This window comes from Lygodium microphyllum, chromosome 22 (genome assembly GCF_053477565.2).
Source record: "Lygodium microphyllum isolate KBCC chromosome 22, Lygodium_microphyllum_v1.1.10, whole genome shotgun sequence".
Taxonomy (NCBI): domain Eukaryota; kingdom Viridiplantae; phylum Streptophyta; class Polypodiopsida; order Schizaeales; family Lygodiaceae; genus Lygodium; species Lygodium microphyllum.
The window spans coordinates 78,296,024-78,322,726 of NC_141156.1; the positions used below are offsets into that span (position 1 = coordinate 78,296,024).

Genomic DNA, 26,703 nt, shown 5'->3' on the forward strand with positions numbered 1-26,703 from the left:
AAGAACATATGTTTTGAAGATTATGCATCTCTAGGGATTTCATGAATCTTTTAGTATAGTTTTTCCCTTAGCTCTAAGGAATTAGGGTTATGTATAAAAGGCAAGAAATTAGGTTTGTTCGCACCTTACAAACATCCTTTGTATTTGTTAAGAATGAGGATCTCTCTTGGACCTCCCATCATTCACAAAATACATATTCATTGACAACTAGCATGGGGGTGAATATTGATGCATTTTCTATCATATAAATCTCTCTAATTTTCAATTATGGCTTCCTTATGCCAGAAGCATTATAGTACTATGAGATATTGCTAAGGTATGTGAGGGCTGAAATGATGAACGGGTTGCCTCTTACCCATCCAACCTCCGATCCTCACTAAGAGAACTAAAGAGGGGCACCACCTAGCCAAAGGGAGGATGGGCTAGGACATCCCTTTTCTCAAAGAGAATCAAGAGAATATATGCACTAGACACCATATCAGAATATGAGAAAGAGAGATAAGAGGAGAGGGAGACAAGAGGAGAAGAGGTAGAGGAAACTTGCCATTATGCTACATGGAATGAGAAGATGAGAAGAGAGGGAGATAATAGGAGAATAGGTAGAGGAAGCTTGCCATTATGCTACATAATAAAAGAACTCACTCATAGCTCACCTCAAAGAGATGGACTAGCATGAGGGTATTCTAGAGTGCTCTCATGGGCTTGTCATTGTCCTCCTCCCCCCTTCATTCTCCATGGGTTCTTTATATAGCCTCCATGAGGGATTAGATTAAGCTAATCTTCTTGATTAACATAATCCTAGATGATGTATGGCATCTTTGAAAATATGGAGAATAGTGGCATCTTTGAAAATATGGAGAATAGTGAATGGGACAAGTCCCCATCTTGGTCATCATGCAAGAAGCCAAGGGTGGTGGTAGAAAAAATAGAGAAATGGAGCTAGATTACAAGAGGTGGGTGCCCAAAGCACATTATTATAATATATTTACAAGAAGGATAGAATGGAAATTTGGTGTGGTGAAAGAGAGAACCAAATTGCATGTAGCCAGTAGTCTACGCCTTCGTAACTTCAAATCCGTGAAGAATCTGAAAAAATTTTCTTCTGCAACTTTGTAGACCAGGTCGAAACTGATCGGGCATTGCAAAAATTTTCTTGAAATTTTCTTTTTCTTGGGAGTTATTGAGATTATAAAAAAAGGCTTCTAAAAGCTGCTTTGACTTTAGTCCCCCATATATATATAAATACATATAAGCATGTGACAAAAGGGGTCCATGCTTGTAAGCTTTTGTGCAAGATCCAAGTGACACCATGACGTGGATATTGACTTGTGTGCTAGGGTGAGGTGTCCTCTAATGATGGTGATAGATTCCGAATCTTAGTGATGCAGGCGGAGCCTATGTGTAGTTGGAGGCTAGTCCTTTGAAAAATCTATGCACTCACTCAACTCCTAGGTGTAATCCATTTCCATCTTCACTAAGATAACCATCCCTTTTACCCTTTACATTGACATGCCTCCTAAGAACTTGTTCCCCCCCATTTACTAGAGTTATCATAATCGAGAAGCAGTGTAGCATACCTAGTGCTTGAAGAGTAAACCCAAAGTGATATGGTAAGCTCTTGATAGGGGTTTTGGCCAAATTTTGTGGTAGTAATCCGGGCTGTAAAAAACCCAGATCAATATGCCTATGGCTTTGGTAATTTCTTGGTAATTTTATCATGACCATTAATTCTCTTATTAGCTAGAAGTTTCCTCCATTTTAGTTGGTTGGCATTACAGCATGGTATTTCATCCATGTCTAGTGTGATTTTGCTTCAAAAGTTCCATTTAGATAGGATACAAAAAGTACAATATTTTTGTTTCATTGACATATATGTCACTAGTATGCTTTACACATTTAACTAGTAGAGCCATTGAAAGGGGATCATGACAAAAATGGTAAAAGATTGATATATATTGTAAGCTCTCACTATTTTTCAAGCAAGTTTGAAAACCATTGTGCCAAATTGGAGACTGCTGAGTTTACAAGAGACTAAAACTTCAATTATGTTTTGTGGATGTGCTTTTTCCTCATTTTCCTAAAGTTTCTCCTCAAGCTTCCATAGTGATTTATGCTCCTATTTCCCTTTCCAAACTTTCAAGGTCCACAAGCGCCATCAAGTAATATTCAATCCATTATGTTGAGCAATTCAAGTACCATTGAGCATGATCAATAGTCATGATTGAAGATATCTTGAAGAACACAATTTTTAAGGTATTTTTTGTTGTACATAATAATTTTTTACCCTTCTTTAAATCCATAATCAATCATTAACACAATGCTATGGCACATTTCATCCATATGGCATTTTTTTGATCATCATTTAGACTATATTTCTTTGGATCTTGGTACTCCATCATTTTCAAAACTATAACTGCAGTAGGGAGGAAAACTTATGGAAGGAGGGTAGTAGCCATTAAATTCATTTAGAGCTCTCTTCTCTCTGTTCTATCTTCAAAGGGTAGTTTATTGAACCTATCTTTGAGCTCTATTTCTTTTATTTGAGCAATCTTCCTCTCCAAAATCTTAATTCATGTCAGGGGCAGCATGAAAGTTTCTTTAGGACTCAAATATTATCCAATAGTACTTCATATTTGATATAAAGGATTGATATATAAGAGACATTTATCAATATTTTATCAAGAATGCCAACAGTGAAGATTGTTCAACCAAGATTAGATTCCTAGGCTTGAAATTGTGGAAAACCTTCAATTCATCCTTCTTCCTATTACTCATGAAATTATATTCAGCGTAGAGATTTTGAGGATAAAAAGGGAGTATTGTATGAAGTGGCATCACCAATGAATCAATGAATGGATATGTTCTTGCATTCAAGTATCTACAATCATGATATATGCAACATTTCTTATTTATTTCCCTTTAAACTCTCTAATATCCTCTCATCGAGCCATTCTCACAATTATGAGATAGATTTGAGCTCCTTATAGAGTCATATTTTCTTGAAGTTTCGTTGCTAGAACCCACCTAGACTCTGTTTCAATAAGAACCCCTCAAATTTCAATCTTTGTCATTATCAAATTTGTGTTATTCAACTACATTTTATCTAAACTTAAGAATTCATGTATCCTTTAGATTTATTGTATGGATTAGAAGAGGGTAACTAATTAGAAAACAATGTGAGTTTACTAATAGTAATGAGGAAATCCCCATCCTCTTAGTCCATTTCATTTGAAAGGCTTATCTTCATTCTTATTTCCATCACCATTTGAAAGACTCATCCTCATTCTTATTTCCTTTCACAAGCTGAAGGGCCTCTTTCAATTCCTTGTATACTTATTTTCTTAATGTAGCACATACTTCACATGTATATAGTCTCATAGAGGAAAAGGATGGACATCGAAGAAGATAGTGTGACAAAAGAGATTTGATCCTCTCACAATACCAAAGATCCCAAAGGGGTGCATAATGCAGCATGTGAAGGATCTTTGTACACCATGGTGATATGGAAGACAATTTCTTGTAGATATAGTGATTGGAAAACAATGGGAATGATTGTTGAATGATAATTGGCAATGTAAGGCCAAAACATTGTGGTTCATTACTTATTGAATTGAAAGAATGATTTTTTATTTCACATATTTGAGGTAGGAAAGGTCAATATTTTTTTGGATCAATATTATAAAATGACATATTTTGATATCATATATCAAATTGTATCTCACATTCTTGATTTAGATCAATATTGAGAAAGTTATTTTAGCTATACTATCTGTGTTTGTCATGGAAAACATAAATATGGGATACTATTTTGCTCTATTTCTCCTATCGACCAATATCTAATCTAAGAGAAGGTTATATCTTCCTATTCCTCACTTTTGAAGCTCTCCTAGACATTATAATACTCTTGATTTGAAGGAGTATTCAACAATTTCTTATGGATTTGCTAATCTACTATCCTTAGAACTACAAGTATTCACATACGATGTAAAATAGGAAGAAAGATTTGGGGGATGTCAACATCAATGTGGAAGTCCAATCGACTAATATAAAGTCAAATTTCTCAAATATACCTATGAATTCATGCAATGAAGGTATTCACAAAGGATTGTTAAATGGGAAAGGAGCATCTACATTGCATCAAATATTCAAGAGTATGTGGTTAATAGAAATATATCCCATGATTTTAATGAGTATCTTTAGCTCTCACATGAAGTGAGGAGCTTTAACACATGGATTTAGAATTAAATTCAAACCATGGAGACCAATTTTTATCATTTTATTGTTGCAATAAACATGTAAGTGAGGAGTTGACTCCTATTTCAATCCCTAGTAATTGTACTCTAGCTCCTAATGATCCCACTATGGCAAAGCAGTCAAATCAAGAGGTTACATTTACATTTGAAGTTAGATAACCATAAAAGAGCAAGATATTGAAATCAAAAAGTGTATTATCAATTGAAGTATGGTATGGAAGGAAGGTCATGATTCACTACAAGGAATCAGGGCCATCATGGACCTCCTTACCTTTCTTCTAAGAAGGAGAACCACACAATTGTGACTATTTTTATAAAGATTTTTATCCTCATTCCACTCAAATACCACATGGAATAATAGATCTTGAATTTCCATGTACATGAAGGACCTATTAACAATTATATATTTTGACAAAATAGAACAAATCAGGAGATTCAAAAGACATGGAGACAAGTCATACACATGAACATGATTAATTTTTAGTTCCAAAGCAAGGGATTTCCTAAATAAATCAATCCATTAAAGTAAGGTAGTATTTTAGAAGCTAGATAGGAGGGGTTAAAGCAAGATCTATAAGTTAAAGATACCTACACTAAAGTACTAACTTTTCCTACAACATATGCTTTAAAATAGTGTATTATTTACATAGATTGATTCCACATGCAAAACCTTCTCTAACAATACAAATAGCAAGCATCTATCTACCAACAAGCTAAGAGACATGCTTTGCAAAGGATTATGCATTAAATGTGGTGAAAATTTGTCTTTGACCACAACGAAAAGTGCACGATGAAGAATGCAAATATTAGTATGATCATCATGGAATAATTAGATGATGAGTCTAATAAAGGGAATTCGCTTTAGGAGGTAGAGTCTACTCCTACTTATGAGGAGTTGCATAATTTTGAGGAGGATGATCCTATCATTGGATCTAAGTAGGTATTTTTTCAATGGCTTATTAAAGGAGATATGTTATTCAATGATATTCTCTATTTCTCATGATGCATGGGAGAAAATACACTAAGTCCAAAGGTATTGTAAATGGTAGATTTTCTCATATTCTCATCAGTGTGGAAACCACACACAACTTTGTTAATAGCACTCGGGGGGGTCACTCATCAATATATGTACATATAACATGAGTTCAAAATAAGGGGTTTTTAAAATACCATTTTTATATATTTTTACATACAGAAGGGTGTCATATAAAGGGGTTACTTACAGATTGAATAGAAAATCGTTATGTTTTATTTAAGAAAAATTTACAGATTAGGATATTTATAAATAGGTCATGAACGCACTTTATATAGAGAATATATATATAGTGAACCCCCCGAGTAATAGCAAGTCTCTTGATGGGATGAGGTTAACCCCTTAGGAAATGGACATCTCATTGAGAGTACAAGTATGGCTACTAGGGAACATGAAATAAACATAGAAGTACATGAATATATCCTTATTATCTTATTGCCATGTTGTATCACTAAGGTGGATTTTACTCACTTGAGATGGGTCCCATTGACATGGTTCTTGGCTACAATTGACTCACAAGATCAAAATTTTTCCATAGATCTTGAGAACATACAAATGGAGTCACTTGGAATGAGAAATAAGTAATTATTTCTAAACCTGGGAGGAAACAAGTGAAATTGATCACCCTAAGGATGGATGAAAATAAGCAATATTTCTTCTCTAAAGAAATGGATCCATGTTTATGTAAGCTATTGGAAGAGTATAAAGACATATTTTAGCCTCATACTACATTTTTATCTCCAGAGCAAGAAATGGATCATCGTATTGACTTGGTATCCAACACATCCCCATGTAAGAGAGCCGCTTTGACATCCATCTGGTATAAATCTAAGTCAAGCTAAGCAACCAAAACCAAGACTAAGCGCAGTGGTGGTCACCTTAACCACAGGAGAAAAGACCTCATCAAAATCAACACCATGCTCTTGCTTAAAACCCTTTGCTACCAATCTAGCCTTGTATTTCGGCTTGGGGTATCCAGGGGTACTTTTTAGCTTGTACACCCACTTGCATGGCAAAGCCTTCTTGCCCATAGGCAAGGAAACCAAATCCCAAGTGTCATTCTTATGCAAGGAGTCTATCTTAGACTGAATAGCCCTCTCCCAGGAGTGACTACATAGCCCAACAGTCACAATGTGTGACTGGGCCTTCATTTATTCAAACTGTCACTAAAAGAATAAAGAATAAAGTGACGATGACGAGCGCTTGCCACCTGCAATGTGCAGTGGCGGTGACTGTCAAGTGTAGTAATACACGGGTAGCTAGGCAGAGGCGCCTTTACCCCCAACATGATGAAAAAATAGTCTTTGTACCCATCATCAGAGTCCTTATTTTGGGACTTTATGTTGCTAGCAAGGTTCCTACTTTTGAGCTCTTGCACACTTGTCATGAAAGTCTAGTTATATGACAAATTTAGGTCATGCACTTTAGTTTTTTGCCACTCTCTACTTTCCATAAGATCCTTGAGAGGCTTTAAGTTTGTAGTTGGGTTACCCACAAGCTGACTTGGTAGGTTTTTAGGGATTTTTGAATTTTTGATTTGTTGGCTGGGACGACACGGTAGGTGATTGGTGTTGGTTGACCCATGGAGGTCCTAGCCATCATGCACAAGGGTATCACGGGCCTGTTAAAAGTGATGGAAATGTTAGGTTTTCTAGTTGAGTCTACATCTTGCTTGGATCCACCCTCATCCTTCAAGAACAAGAGATCAATGGTTGCTGATATGTGCATCTCAATCTTGCTCATTCTCAAGGTGGGGAATCTACCTTGTTATAGGTCCATAATTGCTTCTAGGCATTGATTTTCCCTTTACTAGGATAGAGATGGAATCTAAATCCACTAGTGAGGTTTTCCATGTGTCCATCATTCACTTGGATTGCTTCTAATCTATTACCCAAGAATATCAGTTCAATACCCCAATCCTCTATTACTTTGGCATTTCTCATCGAAGGTCTACTAAGTAGGATATCATAATCCACGCCCTTCATAACTATGAAGTTAATTGAGAATTGGATTCTTGCTATCTTTAATGGCTAGTACTTTAGGACTCCAAAGGTTCTAATCTTCATCCCATTTAATATAGTGACATTGAACCTTGGAGTCTCTATAGTGGGTTTTCCCAAGCTTGCAAGACTGCATGACTAAGTACTCTAACCCCTACTCCCATTTCTATTATTCCCTTTCGTGTATTATCTCCTAAGGCAACATTAGGTAAGACTACATGCATCTTAGTGCCCTCCCAAAAGGTGTTTACTTGTGGGGACTTAGATGTTGGATATAGTGTTAGGCTTGGTATGTGTGTCACCACATCGTGATCTATAAGGTCTTGTGGCTCATGGTCATTACTGTGTTCTACCCATCGCTTCAATTCTTACCAAAGTGTGGAGTTTTGCCTAAGAAATTCTCCCAATGACAATATCACATGAGTTGTTATTATTGAGGTAAGCAATTTTCCAAGTGTATTTTCCTCCTTAGCTTCATGGGATCCTTGCCAATGATCTTCAGCTAGTTGCATAGCCACAACCCCCTCATCCGACCCATGTAGTTTTTCATGTGGTGATGTTGTCTCTCTTGCCCTGAGATATGTGGAAGAGACTAGTGGACTCAAGGTGGAGAGTTCATTAATCTCATCCTCAATGATAGGTTTGGCATCTTGAAGGTGAGCTTGTACCGCTTTTATCCACTCCTTGACCTTGTTTACAGCCCTTAGCTAGGTCAAGGTACTCTCTAATGTTAGCACTTCCCTTCTCTCTCATGTTAGAAGCAAATGTTTCTACTTTGGCATCCATGACACGCTTTACCTTGGTTAATGTGGTCTTAGTCTTGAGTGTTATTTTTGTCTTGATTCTCTTTTTCCTCCATCATCGACTCTTCTTCCCTATAGAGAATGCATCTAGGTTGCTAGGTCGAGGTAATGAGATACCAGCCTACTTTCTTTCAGCTCATGTTATGACATTTAAGGAAATAGGTGTGGTATAATTGTCATATGAATCAACACAAAAGAGTCCGAGTAGCACCACAGATGGCATGATTGTCAAGCTAGTGGAGGGATTTTGCCTAGGGCAATCAATGAATAGATGTGTGACTCCACATTCCAAGCATCTCAAGTTAGCCTTATTCATTTTTGCTTACTCCCTTTCATGGTAATAGGAAGAGATATGCCCTGGATGGCCACATGTCCAACATGCTATGGGTTCCTAGTTTTGAGCTCCTCCTAGGCCTCCACCTCTTCCTCTACCTAAGGCTATGACTGATGCCAGGAGGCATATTACACGGCGGATTCCGTGCCATGGTGGATTCCGTGAGGTTTTACGATGGATTCCGTAAACTTTGATTACTAGGGCTCATACACAAAGTGGATTGTTTGTGCAAGAAGTCGATGGGGACGCCTATCCTTTTTGGGCATTTCGTTAATTTCGTGTGTACATGGGTGATTCCATAGTGGGTGATTCTGTAAAATACATATTAAATTAATAAATGTTTATGAGTTTAGAGTGCACACTCGTGATAAATTAAGGTTAGGATTGATTTCTAACCAATTGATTTATTTATGTAGCTGAAGACTACTAGGTATTCACTTTTGTCGGTTTAATTGTATTATTTTACTAACGATTGTGAATGCTTTAGTTGATGTGTAGAGATAACAGCAGGGGCGGTGGAAAGCATTGGAGGATAGCGTGTATTCGAGTTATCACCTATATTTTGATGGGTGCATAGTTTAGGCATGGTGCCTATATTTTGTCGCACCTATTTATTAAGGCGTTGGATATTTATTTATTATTTTTGTATGCGCATCGGTGCACGATTATGATATTTGTATTTGGACATTGTATTGGGTATGCTTGACTCCTTGGGTGCCAGCCCATTAGCTTTATTTCTATTTAGCACTAAAGCAAACTCAAAAGCCAAAAACATGCTATTTTGTAATTTGGGCTATTATTTGAGCTTGAAGATGATTAATACATAAAATACATGCTTTGTGAAGTGCTCACACAAGGCATGGGGGGAGCTTGCACATAATTGGTCTCTTTTTCATGTCGTGCATGCTTTCTACCTTGAGTTTTGTGCAAAAAGTAGAGTTCTTTTGTTCTTGGGGACCTTCTGATGCTCACTACGCGCGCTTACGGCATCTGATCTCTGCACCAATGACTAGCACAAGCCTATAGTCTATCACTATAGGATTTCTCTCTTCATCATAAGAGACATAAGTGTTCAAGTAAAAATCTTCCTCTAGTGGCTCCTCCACAAAGTGCACTAGAGCTTTGCTTGGTGGATGGCTCATGATAGGTATTAGAGGTCTAGGGATTCTTATCAGGTTGATGTCTAATCCTTGGGAAATTTCCTTTGAACTGTTAGGGATAGGGAGAGCGAAAGAGGATCCCCATTCGAAATATGGTTCTCTAACTCCTAAATAGTATGGTTGAGTGTAAGGCTACTAGTAATGCAACCGTCTTGGCAATCTAGAGTGCATGGTGTAATGCCTAAATCTTCTGCATTTGGCATAAGGCCTTGATATGGGATCAAGATATTCAAAAGGCATGTGCTTTTCTCCATAGTGCATATACTACATGTGAGGTCGTATTGGCCTTTGTGTTGACTCTTGTAGTCTAGCCAACTTCAATTTTAGGTTTGCTATAGCTTGGATCTAGTCAACACTCTTCCCTCTTTCTTGTTCACTAGGGGCTACATGTTCACTAGCTGTTGTAGCTCTCTCATTGTTCCTAATTGCATTACTACCTTGTTGCATAGCCCAAGAGCTTCTCTTCCTAAATAAGTCATCAAATTGTATGACTTTCTCAAAGACTCTTGGAAGCATGTCTCTTTACACGTTTGAGTTGCTTGCAAGGGACTTATAGAGTTCTTCATTACAGATCTCGTTAATGAATATAGTAGAGACCGCTCTCTCATTGGGTCACTCAACTGCAAGTATCCTCTTATAGAGAGTCCTTACATGTGTGACGTAGTCTTGTATGTTCTCTTTGTCCTTGTGGTTGACATTCATCAACCTAACAATAATATTGTTGAAGTATTGTAGCTCTAAGAATCTCTTGATGAAGAGATCCTTCAACTAGGTGAAGTCATTATGTTCCGCATTGTCTAGCCTGGTGAACCAAGTTTTTCGCTTGTCTCCCAAGCAAAGACCTAATGCTTTTTCTTGTTGAGTGCCGTCCATGACGTTATTAGCTTAGCACACCTTCTCAAACTACTCGATAAAGCTATAGGGGTCCTTGATGGCATGTTATTTATCAAGTTTCTTTGCAACTATAGGTATTTTCATTGGACTACTTGCATTTGGGGTGACTCATGTAGCCAAGGCTACCCCACTTTGGTTAGCGTTGATATTGTCTAGCAATATTTTTGTGACTAGCACACTTATTGTAAGGGCAGCTTCCATGGCTCTCTCCTTATTGGCATTACATCTTCTTTTGTTCTTACATGAGATGGCTAGGATCCTATGAACCTCATGGAGAGCCCTCTCCTAATCCAATCTTTGAGCCCTTGTTCCTAGCTAAAACTCATAATGTGCTATAGTGCTATCCTTGTCAGTCTCCTTTCTTCCTTAATATTGATATGACATCAGCTACTGGTCTTCCATCATGTGCTATCCTTCTTTGCTAGTTGTATTGTGTGACAAGTGACCGGATGTCACCTGAATACTCTGCCATGTTAAGGTCAAGATCAAGGTCTAGATTGTTCTTATTCAAGTTGGTGCTTACCAAAGTAGTTACCTCCTAACCCATTAGTGAGTCTATGAGGTCAACTAAGCCAGCTAGAGATATATCCCTAATCTTGGTGAGCCTTTCCTTCTCTCAGCAATGTGATGGTGTGGTCTCCTTTATGTCTTTGTCCATGGTTTCCTAGATCCCTTGTCTAATTATTGGCTATACTCTGAATGATGGGTTATTTTTTAGCTAAATCCCCTTATGTGTGTTCGTGGTTAACCCAATAGTTTACAAATGTGTAGAACTTATGATGTGCATTGTGCAAATTCAAGCTTTCTAGCTTTCACATGTGCTTAAATGCCTACACTACCAATTGTGACCTTTGATAGAGTCAATTGTGTCAATCATTTTCTTGTTCTTGATATTGTTGGTGAAGGGGTTTTAACTGCTCCTAATGGTTGAAATTGGGTTCTCTACAAGTCATGGTAGGTGGTGTGTCAGGGTTCAAGCCAAGTGAGTCACTTGGGGTCTCTACAGGTAGCGTCTAATGGTCGATTCCTTCAATCCCCCCGTGGACTACTAGGTTGAGGTTTTCTTTTTCTTTTTATTCTTGAGTGTAAACAGTCCTATAATGGTTTTATCTACTAGTCTAGCCTTCAACCTGGTCAGTTGGGAATAGGCCCTACAAGCCCTTGAAGGTCAAAAATTAGTCAAAACAGAGTTCTGGACAACTAGATTGAGTCCTAGACTTAGCTGTGTGAGTCATGGGTTTGGCTGTTTGAGTGGACTTCTTGAAGGATTTGATCAATCGAGTGGTTAGACTTGGACTCAAATAAGGCCCCATCTAAGTGTCCAAGTGGTGGCCCAAGTGGACTTTGAGTTTAGTGGCTGAATGGTTAGGTCTATCTGAGTGGTTACTCAAATGACTCAAACATCCGAGGCCTACGATCGCCATTGGAGCGGCACCCAAAAACTCACCAAATCACACAAACACCCTATTTAATGAGTTATGCCACTATTTCAATCACCCAAGATTCTAGATGAGTTGAAAAAGTAGCAACAAGGACCCAGAGAAAACGTGGAAGAGCTGGAAGTGTCAAAGTCAAGATTTGTTAGTGCAGTAGCCTTTGTGGACCTGTCATTCATGTCTCTCTGCCACTAGCTCTCTCTCAATTTCACTGAATGCAAATGAGCTCTATCTTCCCCCTTCTTCGCCTTTTGTTTTCTCTCTTTCTCCATTTATACTCTGTTTTTCTTCTTGGATATGAAAAATCTATCATTTCTACCCCTATTTTCTTTTTTTTAATTATCCAAATAGTTTTTTTTTCTTATTTTCCAAACCTTAACGTCTCAAGCCTGATCAAAATGCATAATTTCTACTCTGACCAATACATAGAAAGCTTCACAAACCTAAAATAATCCACAAAAGAAATAGAATGGCCTATCAACTCTCTTTCTTCCTACCTAAAACCAATTTAAATTTTTTTAGAGTCGAACTCCTACGTATTCATCACTTGATTTAGAGCACACAAGCACTCAAAGCTTAAATCCATTGGTCCTGGCAATGGAACCAAAATGTGTGAGCCTCTCGCTCAACCGCCAAGACCCACAAACCCCTTATTGTTTCAAGAATTTTAAGCCAAGTGTAATGGCTACTTCTCACATAGTCATGTGGACTATCACACCTACGAGTGTAATGAGCTTAGCTTCATACCCAATTGAGTTACCTCCTCCCTCAAGCTTTGTGATAGCTCTACAATCCAAGGGGTGCAAGCTTAAGCAAGTTGGATTCTCAAGCTCCAAGCTCCAAGCTCCATCTCTGCACATGAGACAAGAGAAGAAGAAGAAGAAGAAGAAGAAGAGAGAAGAAGATGGAGAGCTTCTTCACCATGGTCCCTCACCCTCACACTCTTACTGCCTCACACTCCCTCTCTCAAGTACAAGCATAAGCAAGAGTCAGAAGAAGAAGAAGAAAGCTAGTTTTTGGCACACACATGAATAATCTTCTTCATTCACTGTTTTCCTGTTTATACATGCCCTTATCCGTTCCTTGGACCATCCCCATTTTTGGTTCAACCTTTGTCGCTTCATCTACTCTCTTTTCTTCTCATTCCTATTGATATAGGTCTCAACCCACACCTCTCTTTCTTTACAATCTAAATGGGAGGGAGCCCAGTGCTCTTTTACAAAATGAATTACAATGTACTCAATGCTTTTAGACTTGCTAGAATATTTAGTGCACTTATTATTTTGTGCTTTCTTTTACATTTGAATATTTTATTGCAATTTTTTTTACCTTGCCTCTCTCTTCCATTTTTTCTTGCCTTGGGGCTATCTTCCATTTTTGACTTTTCATGGATTTTCTATCTTGAATTTCCCAAGGTGTGACATGACACAAAGTAAGAAAGATAAAATCATATCCTTTGACTCAAACTTCATCTACTAGAGCTATCCTTAAAGACTAAGGGCATACATAGATGAGGGAGCCTTGTATAATATCTGAAGATTTTTCCAAATTGCAGGAGAAGTCCTTCAGGCAGTGACTGTCAAAAGAAGTTGGGTGAAAATGCAGTGAAGAAGGGTAGAATATGCATGAGCATTATCGATATTGTTGAGGTGTTTTCAATCACACTTACTTCAGTCTCTTTGTAAGGAGTAGTGAGAAATCCCATATGCACATAGGAGAAGTGCTACCATCCAGTTTCCTATAAAGCATTGTACTTGCTCTATTTTCTAATGCAATGCCATAGTACTTTTGTCCCTCAATAAAGTATATGTGTCATTGTTAGTCAATACAAAAGATTGTGTTTATGAGTCCAATCGGGTAAGTTAGTCATGAATATATGTGTGCATCACGTGGATTCATAATAATATATTTTTCAAATACTATTTTTATAGCTTTTTTACATATAAAAGAACGTAATATAAAGGAGTTATTTATTGATTGAATAGAAAAGAGTTTTGTTTTATTCATGAAAAATTCACAGATAAGGATATTAATAAATAGGCCTTGAACGCACGTGATGTAGAGTATATGCATCTAGTAACTTCCCTGAGGATTTGAAGCTTCCATCTTGGAACCTAATTCACTTGTGTAACAGTCAATCATGTCAATGTCTTCAAGAACTCACTCTTTCTTTTCCAACCTCCATAGCTTTCGCATCTACCATGCTCTAAATCCCGCATATTTAACATGGTATGAGCTAGGCATGGCACTGTCTCTCCATCCTCTCTTGGTTCCTCTCAATCTCACATCCAGCTCAGGATGAGTGAATGACTTCATATCCCAAGTCTACCTTCACTTGAGCTTCCATGGCAGCCATAGCCAGCAATACCCTGTCAGCTTGAAGTTCCTATATCTCACTCCACAGATCAAATCTCCTAGAGCTTCCTTCTAGAAAAGTGTTTCTCTCCTTCTAGAGCTTCTGTTAACACATCAATCACTAACATCGGGCAAGCATAACTTTAGCATTGTGAAAATTCTCAATGAATGCCATAGCCTAGAACTGTCCCTGGATCTCCCAATACAGAGCTATCTTCATGAACTCTCTTCTAGACATCACTTCCTCCACTTATGGCGCTCCCTCGTGGGTCATAAATCATTGACATTAGTACTCTCTACCCCCAGCATTACAAAAAATGTCAAGATTTATCAAAAAATTACGCTTGATGTCATTGTCCACTCTACGCTTGAATCCGCAAGTGATATTGATCATCATTATGAGGCTTTGATAGAGCATAAAGAGAGCTTCATTTTCAAAAAAAAAGTTTTCAAATGATCCACTATTGCACCTACAATCAACAGAAAACTAGGACTGGGTCAAAACCCTAATCTAGGAAGCCATAGCCAATGTTTACCGCAGCACAGAGGAGCGGGAAATGGAAAAAAGAAAATAGCAAAAGGCGCAGGACAAAAGGAAGAAAAAGGCGCCTTAATCGGTAACCAGACCCTGAAAAAATTAAAAGCACGGGCATGACCCTTAGGAAGTCTTAGAGTTGCCCAAGGAAAGTAAAAGAGTAAAAAGCGCACCATTAAGTGTGAAAGCGCTCCGGAATCCTTGTAAAACAGCACCAGACTCACTCCTATGCAAACTGTATGCATTAGTTGGGAATAAGATAGATTAGAACGGCGGGAAATGAGAAATGGGCCTAGGCTAATGGCCGGCCATGTAAAAAAAGGGGATGACCGCCCATGAAAAGTAGGACATGTATATAAAGTTCAAAAAGTGAATGAGAAGATCATTCTTGTGTGTGGCGAAAGGTTCTTCTTCTTCTTCTCTTGTTTCTTGCCTTCTTGCTTATGCTTGAGAGAGGGATTGAGAGAGTGTGAGGGAGTGAGGGAGTGATTGTGTGAGAGTGAGGGATCTTGGAGAAGAAGCTCTCCATCTTCTCTCTTCATCTTCCCCTCCTCTCTTCTCTTCTCTTGTCTCGCGTGTGGCTATGGAGGATGAAGCTCATGGGAGAGGGATTAAGGTTGCTTGAGCTTGCCTCAAGGATCGTGGAGCTACTAGTGTGCAAGAAAGAGGAGGGTACTCGATCGAGCATCAAGGTAAGCTCACTACACCCATAAGGTAGGCATTGTGTGTCGGCTATGTGAGAGGTAGCCATGGCCGCTCAGTTCGAAACACTTGAGCAATAAGTGGTCTGTAGATCTCGGGGTAGAGCTTGTAGTTTCCCTTCATTTTGGTTCCGTTTCTGAGACAGACGGAATCGAGCCTTGAGGGCCACGTGCATCAAATCGAGCATAGAAGTAGGGTTTGCAGCCCGAACTGGCGCTCCAGTAGCTAGGATATTTAGGAGGTTTTAATCCGTGAAACAAGTGTTTTGGTTTGTTGGAAGCATTAGTGTAGGACTACCATTCTGCATCTCTATTTTGCATTTTGGCTGCACTAGATTAAGGTTAGATTAGGTTAAGAAAAGAGAAAACAGAAGGTTTTGGCTGCTACTCGAAATAGGGAAACAGGGGACCGGATTCAAATTTCTGGGTAAAACAGGGAAAAGGGAACTGGCTTTAAGGTTTTGTAGTGCTAGGAAAGGACCTTAAGAGGCTTGGAAGGCCAGTGAAAACCTCATTTCACTGGCTAGCTTTGAGAGAGAGAGAGAGAGAGAGAGAGAGCTTTTGGTTTCCGGGAAGAGGGAGCGCTATCACGATTCTGGGTGCCATCAATTTGTGCTACTCCAAGTGAGTCTGGTGCTTCTTAGTAGTGCCCTAATCATATCTGGAAAGTCTCTTGTGATTGTGTATAGCAGGCGTCAAGTGGGATTGAAACGCGTTGGACCAGGTCTCAGTGGTCCGATTCCCAGAATCGGACCACCCGAGTCCTGGAGTCGGACTCCGATTCCAAGAATCGGACTGTCCGACTAAGGGAGTCAGACTGTATGCTAGTCAGACCATCCAACATTCAGATCAGACCAAACAAATTTAGAATCCAACCCCACTATCGGATCGAACAGTCCAATTGGATGTGCCACGTGGCACTCGGGCCGGACCATCAGACCCCACCTGTCCTACTGGTGGACTCGGACCACTCTGTCCGACTGCAAGAATCGGACCATCCGACTATTAGAGTCGAACCAGCCTTGTCCGATTCCCAGAATCAAACAGTTCGATTCTGGGAATCGGACCATCGTGCCAAAAGGAATGTAACATGTCCCCTAATATCACCCAGGACACGTTGTCGTGTTGCTGTGCATCCGAGTCGTATACACCTCCATTTCTTTTGTTGTGCATTTTTGTTAATTTCCGCGTGTGATTCATTGTTTGTGTGATGCATTTTAATAATCCGCATCCAATGTATATATTCCCTTAGTGCATGTGTATGATTTTGTTTGGATGCATGATGTGCGTGTATTAAAAAAATATGAAAAATTGATGCCAAAGGATCTTTGTCCTGCTGCTATTTGTTCTAGCTCTATGTGCAATGACAGTCTTTAAGATCACCACATGCTATACATCTCGGTATGAAGGTCAAAAACCAGGAACTTCAGGGTTGAGGAAAAAGGTTACTGTTTTCAAACAACCAAATGAAGTCACTTTTGTTTCTGCAGTCAAAGTTTGCTCCAACATGACAGCCTTGGTGCAAGTGTTTTGAAGATATGCTACAAGAAGGACATTTAAAGGAGGAAGCAGAGTTGCTGCAAGATATGCCTCTTGCAAATAATCTTGTTGCTTGGATGTCAATGTTAAATTAATGCAAAAGGCATGGTGACATATTGCTAGCACAGCAATGCTTTGACAAAAATTATGCTCATGTCAGACCTTTAAAAAAGTGCTGGAATGCGGGAAGAAGCTAATGAGATACAGAAGATGCGACAATGTTCCATGAGATTACATAAGAAGCTAGGAGAAGCTTTTGTTGAAATTGACCACAGACTCTATGGTTTTGTGGCAGGAGACAAAAGCTGCATGGATTCTCGAGACATATACACAAAAATCAAGAGATTGGAGTCTCAGATAAATGAGGAAGGTCGCTTGCCTAATTTTGACATGTGAACAAGAAAAAGAAAAACTAAAAACAGAGGAGAAAACGAAGGGGAAAAAAAGACTAATTCGAGAGAGAATTCGAATAGCGGATGGAGGGAAGAACAGACAGCCTGTGGAGGATACGTGGGGGAAAAAAGAATTTGAATGGGGAGCTTTTTCTGTCTCTTTTTTCTCTCGGTCTGTTTGGTGTCTGTGTGTGGTCTACCTGTGTACCGCGGGTCTGCATTTTCTGCCTCAGGGCTTTTCCGGGATGGTGGCAATTGTTGAAGACTGCGAGACCAGATCAGGTCGCCAGGGAACAGGGAATCCGAGATTCTCTGCAGAATCATAAACGGGGCGTATTCTTGATTGCTAGCAAAAAGATAACTGGGGAATGTTTTCTCATATGAGGCAAAGAGAGGGAGCTCTCTTTTGATGGGAACAGCCTGTTTTTGGTAAATCTCTCTGACTCTCATGACTCGGCTTCAGCAAAGACAGACGTCTTCCACAGTTATGGCGAAAACTTGAATACCTTAAGGCTTACACACAGACAGAAGAAGAAGCAACCATCATGTATCTCATGTTTTATACTAACAAGAATGGCGAAAAGGTCTACACGCTGCAGAAAGAGTCTCCGCTGGGCACTCCCACTCAATCAGCGCATCCAGCTCGTTTCTCTCCAGAAGACAAGTTCTCGAAGCACCGTGTTGTATTGAAGAAGAACTTTGGCCTGCTACCCACGCAAACACCCATGCCAGCCTACTAGTTGTCTGATAATACAGCGTATTCTTTGAACTACTTCATGGAGCAAACATCCTGGTACAACGATTTGGTCTTGGACCTCTTCTTCCCTGCAAAGTGGTCCCGTACACCGCCCAGACATGGTTGAAGAATTACATTGCCGAGGTCATCTTATACTTTGTGGCAGGCGATCTCTAGTGTTGGTACATCTACTATTGGAAAAAGCATGTGTATTTCCAGGCTATGCCTTTATATGTTTCCTTGTCTACAGCATCAGAATACATGATTGAACAAGGCTGGACTAAGTGTTATCCTAAAATCAGCCATATTGGATTCCTTTACTACATAGCATGGTCGATTGTTTACCTTATGGTAGTAGAGTTTGTCATTTATTGGATGCATAGAGGTTTACATGATTGCAGACCCCTCTACAAATGACTACATGCAATACACCATATTTTCAACAAAGAGAACACTCTATCGCCATTTGCAGGGTTGGCATTTCACCCAGATAGGATTCAGCAGGCCTGTCCACATGTGATAGTAATTCTGTTTATACCGACCCACTTTATAACTCATGTTGCTCTCATATTTCTAGAGGCTGTTTGGATCACCAACATTCATGACTGTATCCATGGAAACATTTGGTCAATCATGGGTGCAGGCTATCATACCATCCACCATACAACATACATGCATAAATATGGGAACTTCCTGAAGCAGCAAAATCTCGTATGCATTTCTTGGCAGCCATGCTTATGTGGATGGATCTTTGGTCAATTTTTGTTGTTCCTGAAATGAGACAAACAGTGGCTATGGTTTCCAATTGAATACCCTTGATGCTCAAAAACAGGAGTTGGATTGCTGAAAATTTCTGCTAGTCTGATGTACCTACTGCTGTTGTGATCTGAATTTGATAGAAGATCTCTGAAAGCATCTGAAATCAGATGTGTGGAACAACAGAAGGATCACTGCACTAAAGGACATGCTTGACTGGATTATTAGTGCCATTATTCCGTTCAATGTAAAAGGCATTATACATCTGAATGTAAACAGTTTAAGAGTTACTTCCACCTAGATGCAATGCTGACTAAGAGAAACTTCAGATTTTTCTGTACATGAGTTTCCTGTAACTCACCTGACAAGGAATATAGTGAACTTTGGCATCAAATATTTGAGTTTTTCTTGTTAGCCTCATTTCTTGCTGTATCTTGAACCCCGTGTTCTGCAGCCTTTGCGTGAACTCTCTGACATTTCTAGTGAACCCGACGTGAAAGTGCTGCGTCATCAGTAAGATGGGAGACTCGCAAGAAGAGATGACAGATGATAATGTCATGAAGAACCTGTTTCAGTCATTTACCATGTATATGCAGCAGCAAGCTCATGCAAAACGGGACAGTGATGCTATGGATGCTTTGAAAGCTGTCCAACAGGAGATGAAGCAGTTTAATGGCCAGCAAGTGTCAACTTACCTGCATTTGTATGAAGAAAAGATGAAGTTTTTTGGGGTTTCTCAAGATGTTTGGAGCCGCTACTTCTTGCGGATCGTGGTGCGCGCTCTTGAAGGTCGAATTGCAGAAATTCAAGAAGCACATGCGGGTTGGGCTGAATTTAAAAAGGCATTAAAAGATGAATATTTCCTGGAGGATACAGGTCTTATGAATCGCAGGAATTTTTTAGCATGGGTTTCTATGCCTAATAAGGGACTTTCTGTTACCACTCTTCTGCGAGAGTTTGAAAGCCGTTATGATTAGTTGGATGGGACTGAACAGCAAGCTTTGGAGATGCAGAAAGTGGAGTTATTTTTGCAAGCTGCAGATGCTGATTTACAGGAAAAGTTGGATGATCTTTTGGAAGATCAAGCTACTGATTCAGGTTTAAAGACTGAGTGGAGACATGTCATTGATGCTGTGAATGCTCTTGTCAAGAAGCAGCGCAGGAGAGTAAGATTGCATCGAAATACAGGAACAGTTCCTGAAAAATCCTTGGAGACTTCTTCTTCTACCCCTGCTGCAACTTCTTTGCCTAAGCCTACTCCTCCTGTTGTGAATCCACCAGTTCCTGCTGCTCCAGTGCCCTTATCTGTAGATGATGTTATTAAAGGCTTGGCGGATTTGACAATTGAAGCAGTCAAAGCTGAAGTTGGTAAGTTAAAGGAGCAACTTATGTCAGTACCTGCTGTAGCACCTGCTCCAGTGACTGCTTTTCCAGCTGGTCAAAGAAAAGGGCGACGATGTATTTGGTGTGATAGTACAGAGCACCAACACTGCAGAGATTGTGATGCTTTTCAGGAAGCACGTAAGAAGAATGTAGTGTTCTGGGGACAAGATGGGAAGATATGGCTGACAGAGACTGGCGCTCCTCTTGACACAAACTTCGGTAAGGGAGGTATGAAGAAGCTTGTTGATGATATGGTTGCGCGATCAGCTTATGTGAGTGTTAGAGGAGATGCTTCAGCTTTTGGAGTCCAGCTTGAGCAGAAATCTGATGGAGACTCTACTTTATGGTCTTCTGCCTTGGAGATAGCGAGAAGAGGGAAAGTTCAAACTTCTACTATGACTTGTGTGGGCTCTAGCATCCGAGGAGAAACAGGATGGGATTCTCCTGTTGACAGGTATTCTATTTTTGCTTATATGGCTAAAACGCAAGGTTTAGATGCCATGGTTGAAGAAAAGAGAAGAAGAGATGAGGAGGGTCCTAGCTCCTCCAAAAAGACTAGAGGGGGTGACTTTGTTTCACCACCTGTTACAGCTCCACCTATGTCAAATTCTCTAGCTCAAACAGGTTCTGATCAACCAATGGGAGACAAGCAGAAAGAAAAGAAGCAACCAAGAAAAGAGCCAGGATTCAAGCTCTTGTCAGACCTTGATATGCAAACGGATATGAGTAAGATTTTTCATGAAAGAATTTTGAATAGTGAAGTCACTTTTACTGTTGGAGAGGCTCTTGGGATTGCTAGAAGAGAAATACAAGATCAGATGCAGGATTTTTTGCGGAGGAAACGACATGCGATGGAAGGACCTGCTTTACAGGGATTGTGGCATGGAGCTCTTGGGGAAGAGCATGATGATGCAGTGATGGTTGAGAATGCTTCTGTTAATCCGCAATTGGAGAAAATAGTGCAGCCTATGCAGTATGAAGATGATGAGACCCCTATTCTCATTCCTCGCAGCCATTTTTCACAAAGTCATTGGGCTAGAGCAACCACTGAGACAGTGGTAAGGATTGGAGAGAAACAAATTCCCTTGATTGCTTTAGTTGATCATGGTTCTGAGATTAATCTTATTGCTCGAGGTGTTTATGAGAGTGGCAAGTGGCCTATGGATGTAGAGCATGGCTGGCGCATGAGAGCTGCCAACAATACTTCTGGTGATATGTATGCTGCTTGTCCGAGTATCAGAATTTCTATTGGTAATGTTGAAGAGGATTATCATTGCTTTGTTCAGGATTCATGCTCTTATCCGATTGTTCTTGGACAGCATTTCATTACAGAAGTAAGAATGGAAACAAAAGTGATGGATGATGGGTCAGCTTATGCGTGGATACGCAGTAAAGATGGTATGCGAGCTGTTCAGTTTATGACTGTTGGGGTAAATCATCCGAGAAAAAGGGACTCCTTGCGTGAGGCACCACTACCTGCGAAGGAGTTGGATTTTCATTAGGTACCGCTGTCTTGCGAGACGCCAGTGGTACGGAGCGGAGAAAAGAGGAGATCTCGCCTCGTGGCAGCCAGTCTTTCTCCAATAACTTTGTTGGGTTTACTTCAGATAGTTCAGTGAGTTATCAGAAAATTTCAGATTTGCCTAGAGCTGCCAGGCAGTACATTGGTCGTAAGGAGAAAGAGTTAAAGAATGCAGGTATTTTGCAAGCAGAAGAGCATGTGGATGGATTGTATGAAGGGATGTCTTATGTAGATACATTGTTTGAGATAAGAGCAATGCTGAAAACTGATGTATGCAAGGGTTCAAAGATCATACCTGTGCAAACCTTGGATATGTTTCAGGAAATTTTTGGTTTTATGCTGCAAACAGAGTTAGAGGCTGAGAAAACTCAACAAACTCAATTTATGACTGATCTTGATCAGCTAATAGAATTGCAGAGGGCTGAATTCATTCAGCCAACAGAGTTGAATGCAGAAAAGTTTCTGCATACAGAGTTTCAGGATGCATCTATGCAGTCCATAGAGCTAAAGGCTGAAATTTTTCAGTCAACAGAGTTGAAAGATGCTGAAAATTTGCAGAAATTGCAGCAAAGGAAAGAGTTCTTGAATGATGCCAAGGTTGACACAAAATATAAAACAGTTGATAAGAAGGTTAAGCCGGTTGCAGGGCCGCTTCCTTCTGATAGTGATGAACAGATTGAAAAAGCTATGAAGCAGCCTATGTTGAGGGATCCTGCAAATATTGGACATAAGTTTACAGCTGAAACTCTTGCAGAATTGAAGATTGGAAATGATGATTTTTTGCTTCCAGTGGAAAAAGAATGTTTTAGAGAGATGCTTGGACGTCATGGTAAGGCATTTGCTTTCTTTCCACATGAAATTGGCTGCATTAGTCCCGAATTGGTTGCACCTATGGTCATCTTCACTGTTCCTCATGTACCATGGAATATACGTCCTATACCTGTGCCTAAAGCACACTTGCCAAAGCTGATAGAGTTACTGAATGAGAAGATTAAAATGGGGATTTTGGAACCCTCTTCTGCACCCTATTCTAACAGGTGGTTTACTGTACCAAAGAAGAATGGTACTTTGAGATTTATTCAGGATATGCAGCCCGTGAACAAAGTGACAATCAGGAATGTGGGAACAGGTCCAGTTGTGGATGAATTTGCTGAGGCTTTTGCAGGACGAGCCATCTATTCACTAGGTGACTTGTATTTAGGTTATGATCAGTTTCAGCTTGCCTTGGAAAGCAGGGATATTACTACTATGCGGACACCTATTGGTCTTGTGAGGATGTGTACCTTGCCTCAAGGTGCTACAAACTCAGTTGCTCATATGATGAATGCTATGCATAGAGTTCTTCGAGACTATATTCCGCAGTATACCATGCCTTTTCTAGATGATGTGCCTATTAAGGGTTGTGCAGAAGAAGAAAAGAATGAAAGTCTTGATTTGCGTGGATGTAGACAGTTTGTGGCTGATCACTTGAATGCTTGTGAACAAATATTGACACGATTAGAGGAGGTAAATTTGACACTTTCAGGGCTGAAATCTGTCTTTGTTGTTAATGAAGTCATCATAGTTGGGCATATGGTTGGATATTATGGCAGAAAGCCTTCTCCTGCAAAGGTGGATGCCATAAACAGGATTGCAGAGTATTGCTCGACTACTTCAGAGGTGCGGAGATTTGTGGGAGCTTGTGTATTTTACATGATTTGGATTCCTCATTTTGCTCATATTGCAGATGTTCTCTATCAACTGCTTCGAAAGGGGCAAAAATTTCATTGGGATGAGAAGCATTCAAAAGCCATGCGTAAGCTCAAGAAGCTATTGCAATCAGCTCCTACTCTACGCAAGGCGGATTATCAATGTGGACGACCGATCATGTTGACAGTTGATACTAGCCCTATTGGCATAGGTTGGGCTGTGGGACAGGATGATGCTGATGGAAATAGGTATGCAATCCGCTTTGGAGCTAAAGTTCTTAATGAGCGACAAAGGAGATATCCGCAGATTAAAAGAGAATTGTGGGGAGTAGTCACTGCACTGAAGTGTGACAAAGGATATTTTATTGGAGCTTCGGTTATTGTGGAAACAGATTGTTTGCCTTTGCTTGGCATGATTACTAGTTGCTCGACTCCAGATATAGCGATGCTTCGGCGGATTGCCTATATCAAATCATTGAATCCAGAATTTCGACACATAGCAGGGAAAGATAATTCAGTTGCTGACATGCTTTCTAGAGCGAGATATGAGGATGAGGAGTCAATGCTTGCAGAAGATGATGAGACAGAGTTTGCTGCTTCTGTCCTTATTCATGATTGTCATGTATCTACTGTTGAAGCCTTTATTGAAGAACTTTATGTTGATGAATGGCTGCAAATTGGACAATATCTAAGTTCATTGACTCGAAGAGCTGATTGGACAGATGATGAATTTAAGAAAATCAGAAGGAAGGCTTATGGGTATTTCTTGAAAGATGGTTTTCTTTGGAAGCATCCAAGAAAGAGAGGAGGCTTGCCCTTGAGAGTAGTTTGTGATGTAGCGATGCAAATACAGATTATGCGAGAGTTTCATGAGAGCTCATGGGCTGGACATAGAGGTGTGTGGGCTACCTATGAGAAAATCAAAGAAAGATACTGGTGGAAAGGGATGTATAAAAATGTTTCTCACTTTGTGGAGACTTGCAGGGACTGCCAGCTTTACTCTTTAGTGCGACATCGTGATGAGCTGCATCCGACTTATCCACTATGTATGCATTACAAGTGGGTGGTAGACTTGGTTACTTTGCCAGTGGGACTTTGGCAGATGAGATATCTTGTCTTGGCTAGGGAGGATCTTACAAACTATGTTGAAGGTAGACCGTTGCGGACGAAGACCACCACTACAGTATGTAAATTCTTGTTGGAAGAAATATTTTGCAGGTATGGATGTATAGGCAAGATTACAGCTGATCGTGGAGAGCTAGATGCTGATGAAGCTAGAGAATTCTTCTCACGGCTTGGGATTAAATTGGCTCTTACTACTGCCTATAATCCAGAGGGAAATGGTAAAAGTGAAAGAGGACATCCGCCAATAGTTAAAGCATTGGCAAAAGCTTGTAGAGGTCGGATTGGAGATTGGCCGAGATTACTACCTTTTGCATTGTGGGCTGATCGCTCTACACATAGTGTGACTACTGGATACATGCCTGCGGAGTTGATGTATGGGCAAAAACCTGTCATGCCTATTGAAATTTGTGCTCTCACTTGGAGTGTTCTTCCGTGGCATGAGAATTTATCAAGGGAAGAGCTGTTAGCCCTTCGGATCCGTCAACTAGAGAGAAGGACAGAAGATGTGCAGCTAGCCGTTGATCATTTGAAGGCAGCTCGTCTCAGAAATAAGGACAGGTTTGATTTAAGGCATCGCTTGAGGCCTAGAGCCATAAAAGAAGGTGATTGGGTTCTAGTCTATGACAGTAGTCTAGAAAATCAGCATAGTAGCATGAGAAAAATGGTTCAAAGATGGTTTGGACCGTATGAAGTGAAAAAGGTTTTTGACAATGGTACCTATGAGCTGGCTGAGTTAGATGGAACAACATTGAGGGTGCCTATTGCTGGAAAACGAGTCAAGATTTTCAAGAGAAGAGAAGATGAAGAATATGCACTTGAAGCATTGACAGAAGAAGAGCAGATAGGAGAAAGACAAGCAGAAGAGACAGAAGACATAGATGATGAAGCTGATGGAGAAACAGGTCTACTAGAATCAGAAGATGGACTTGACCTGTTTGTGGAGTTGAATGATCCTAGTTAGTTGGCACATCCGGAGGATGCGCAAGTTTAGAGGGGGTGGATGTCGTGTTGCTGCGCATCCGAGTCGTATACACCTCCATTTCTTTTGTTGTGCATTTGTGTTAATTTCCGCGTGTGATTCATTGTTTGTGTGATGCATTTTAATAATCCGCATCCAATGTATATATTCCCTTAGTGCATGTGTATGATTTTGTTTGGATGCATGATGTGCGTGTATTAGCAAAATATGAAAAACTGATGCCAAAGGATCTTTGTCCTGCTGCTATTTGTTCTAGCTCTATGTGCAATGACAGTCTTTAAGATCACCACATGCTATACATCTCGGTATGAAGGTCAAAAACCAGGAACTTCAGGGTTGAGGAAAAAGGTTACTGTTTTCAAACAACCAAATGAAGTCACTTTTGTTTCTGCAGTCAAAGTTTGCTCCAACATGACAGCCTTGGTGCAAGTGTTTTGAAGATATGCTACAAGAAGGACATTTAAAGGAGGAAGCAGAGTTGCTGCAAGATATGCCTCTTGCAAATAATCTTGTTGCTTGGATGTCAATGTTAAATTAATGCAAAAGGCATGGTGACATATTGCTAGCACAGCAATGCTTTGACAAAAATTATGCTCATGTCAGACCTTTAAAAAAGTGCTGGAATGCGGGAAGAAGCTAATGAGATACAGAAGATGCGACAATGTTCCATGAGATTACATAAGAAGCTAGGAGAAGCTTTTGTTGAAATTGACCACAGACTCTATGGTTTTGTGGCAGGAGACAAAAGCTACATGGATTCTCGAGACATATACACAAAAATCAAGAGATTGGAGTCTCAGATAAATGAGGAAGGTCGCTTGCCTAATTTTGACATGTGAACAAGAAAAAGAAAAACTAAAAACAGAGGAGAAAACGAAGGGGAAAAAAAGACTAATTCGAGAGAGAATTCGAATAGCGGATGGAGGGAAGAACAGACGGCCTGTGGAGGATACATGGGGGAAAAAAGAATTTGAATGGGGAGCTTTTTCTATCTCTTTTTTCTCTCGGTCTGTTTGGTGTCTGTGTGTGGTCTACCTGTGTACCGCGGGTCTGCATTTTCTGCCTCAGGGCTTTTCCGA

The 26,703-nt window shown here is 40.0% G+C and overlaps 1 pseudogene; it reads left to right on the plus strand.

The window, feature by feature from the left end:
• Nucleotides 1-17,223: 17,223 nt before the first annotated feature.
• LOC148017320 (delta(7)-sterol-C5(6)-desaturase-like) lies at nt 17,224-26,463 on the plus strand (annotated as a pseudogene).
• Nucleotides 26,464-26,703: the final 240 nt, after the last annotated feature.